The following is a 3,565-nucleotide window of genomic DNA, read 5'->3' as shown; positions in this document are numbered from 1 at the left end:
AAATCATGTTTGGAAGGGAAGAAAGTATTATTACTTGTATTTGTCAGATGAAGATTGAGCTTTGGTGAGAGGAAGTGATGCTGTGGAGGAAGGAGATGAACCACCAGTCTACTGTTGGGACATCATCTGTGAAGGCTCTAGCCTGTGGCACAGCCCTGCAGACTACTGTTCATTTTCCTGAAATATATATATCTATATATACATCCTGAAATAGAACCTGAGAAAGGGATCTGTCACATGGGATGATGATATGGTTTTTTCCTGAGGACCAGACTATTTGGTGGAGTCATGAAGGAATACCAGATCTTCTAGAGCCTGTTTTTTTTCTGTATGGGGACAGACCCCTATAAGCCTTCTTCAACCAGGTGCCAGAGACTTGGAGAAACTCTAATTTTGTCCTGCATTCAGCCAATGAACACAATTGGATTTTTATTGTCACAGGAAACATGCCTAAATGTTCTTTGGCATGAGCCTAGACACAGAAAATAAAAATTGAACGAAATCAGAATTTAACATATTTGTAAAATAATGAAGGATTTGGGGGCAAGTTGTAGATTCCAAAGGCAGAATTAAGCTAGAGTCAATCCTCAGAAATAGCTGTGAAAGATTGTGATGTGCTCCCAGATTGATAAATCCTTAAATCACATTATAAGTTCTCAGGAGCAAGGAATCTATTTTCCTATTTATTTGACAGTATCTATGCTGATATAAATGAAAGAACATAGATTAGCATCTCTATCTTAATTTGGAATTTAAATTACGTTGATTAAATAGTTTTCTATTTTGAAGCATAAATGTATCTTTATAATGTTTGATTGCATAACTGGAAAAAAGATCTATTGCAAATTATTGATTCACTTTGGATACAAATATGATATAAGCTATAATTCACAGGCAATAATGATTATGAAATGTTTATTTGGGTTTACAAATGCAACAGGACACCACTTACAAAATAAAAAAGTTTATTTCAGACCTGCTGGATTCTTCAGGGATTCATTTTTTGCTCTAAGAGAGGGGCTGTTCTCTCTTTTCACATAAGGATTCTCTTCAGAGCACCATCACACAGACATTGGCAGCACTATTTGACACAAAATGCATTAAGGTAAATTTATTGTCAACCTAGCCTTCAAGATGTGCAGATAGACATATAGTAGGAACATATAAAGTGAAAGTAAAGAAGACTTAGTTTTCACTATTTTGATAAACTTTTTATTGTTCAAAAGCAGTGGTTTAACAAAAGCAAAACTAAAATGTAAAAAATTAATGTTTTTAACCCAAAATTCCCATTAATAAGATAAAATAGAATATTTCAAGTTCATTTCTTCATTAGACTAATTTAACTTAGGAATTATTCTCTTGCTTTAACAAAAAATATAAAAATTTTTGTGTTCAAACTTAAAATCTTGAAACTTTTCAGAAAGGTGAATTCTGCCACTCCCACAAGAGTCTAATAAATAAACTTAGTTCCTTTTTTGAGTCACAGAAAATATAACAGATGAACTTTCTCATAATTTTATTTTTTGGACAGTATCTGTGGAATCAAGCATGCAAGGTCCTTGGAACCATCCTCTAAAAGTTTTAGACAAATTATTTCAGAAATTATAGGGAATCACAGAATAGTTTAGGTTTAAAGGGACCTTAAAGACTATCTTATTCCAATCCTGCTGTCATGGGCAGGGACACTTTCCACTAGACCAGATTGCTCAAATCCCCATCCAACCTGGCTTTGAACACTTTCAGGGATGGAGTATCCACAGCTTCTCTGGACAACCTGTTCCAGTGCTTCACCACCTTCACAGAACCTTAGTTTCTCTATGACAAACTCAACTGTCACAATGTGATTAAATATGCTTATTAAGAAAGAAAAGAAAGAAGAAAACAAAAAAATAGCATTCTGAATGAATACCTAGTCCTTCACCTGCAACCAGTCTTGATTCAAATAGTCCATTTATTTCCTCCTCATATAAAATCAGGTGATATTTAATGTGTTAACCTAGGATATAAGGATCTAAGAAGAAAAAAAAAATCACATTCCTGAGATCCCTCATGTAAATCAGTTGCTTTCTCAAACCATTCTGCCATTTTTTGAGTTAGTGAAGTTACTGACACAGATTCTCTCCCAGACTTATCTCATGTACAGGGGAGAGCAAAGCTGACTTCTGGTGTGGAAAGGCAAGAATGTGGTCACTAGGAGGTTACTGCCCCAAAGTTTGCTGGGACAGCTAAATATTAATGCTTTTGCACCCTTTATCCCCAGACTGCTATCGTAGCTGAGCAGATCAAGTATATAAAGCCATTATACTTTATTTCTGCTATTTTCTTTATCAAACACAGCTGTTACTTTGAAGCTTCTTTTGTCCACTATTTCTCTTTCTTTTTCTTGTCTCTCCATCTTTCTTTGGAGGTTAATAGGATGTAGCTCATCAGTGATCTCGGGTCAAACCGTTTGGCCATCCCTATCTAGAAGTCATCTAATGAGTGAACTAGCTCTTGATGCTGGCAACCATAGGTCAATCTGATTTTGTATTAACTTGAAGAAGGTCAAATGGTCTCTAAATTTGATAAATACCCCATTTCTTGAACTTCTGATGGAAGAGAATAGACAAGGTGAAAGCTAATACAATTCTGGACTTGTACAGCCACAAAAATAGGTACCACAGCTTAATTTGCACAGGACATAACTTAGACTCAGCTTGTGCTCCAGAAACTAATTCCTATGTATCCCAATTACATTATAACAATTAATGACAAAGAGTATATTTGATATGTTTAGCCTCTTAGTACATAAATAGTACCTGAACAGCCTGATACTTTTAAGCTGCATCTCCCATTATAATCTTCCTCACAGATGATTATCTCAAATTTTAAATTGTGCTTTTTTTTGTTCCTTGATGGATTAATCATTAAAAAAAAAAGTAGAGAAAGGTTATTTGAATTTAATAAGCTAGAAAAGCCTCATACATGGTTTCTCTCTATGAGACTGGTCAAGCAGGCAAACATTCCTAGCATGAATATAGACATATGAATGTGAAGGTTTTCTACCATGTTTTTCTAACCTGCTTTATGCATACACAGAACAGAGAAAGAGTTGTGTTATAGGTATATCAGAATTGAAAATAAAAAAAATCAGTGAGAATTATAGAGAAAAAAAAAGGCTGTGGAGTGGCAAGCACTTAGGAGAACACTGACAAAGGAAAAGGAAACCCAAAACAAGGAAGGAGAAAGAATAAAAACAAAATACTGTGACAGCAGAGTATCCCGAGGTCTGGATCTCAGTTGAAAAGTGGAAAGTTTCTGACTTTCTGTCTTTTATAGTTAGAACCATCCCACTGGAGATGTGATACCTCCTTAGGTGTTAACTCAGGCTCTTAAAGCCTTCTTAGGAAGTTTTCTTATGTTTTTTTTCCACAGATATGGTGCTAGTATAATGCTACATCATGGAGGCTGGGCAAAAGTAACCAGAAAGCTTTGCATTCAGCAACTTTGAATATATTTAGAGTTTTGGAGGAATGTTTAAGTATTTCAGTTTCAATTTCCAGCTATACATATATATACACCTTTG

The sequence above is a fragment of the Manacus candei genome, unplaced genomic scaffold (genome assembly GCF_025592945.1).
Source record: "Manacus candei isolate 608988 ecotype Guabito, Panama unplaced genomic scaffold, ASM2559294v1 h1tg000007l, whole genome shotgun sequence".
Taxonomy (NCBI): Eukaryota; Metazoa; Chordata; class Aves; order Passeriformes; family Pipridae; genus Manacus; species Manacus candei.
The sequence above is the reverse complement of the archived record's forward strand: the minus strand, read 5'-3'. Positions refer to the sequence as shown.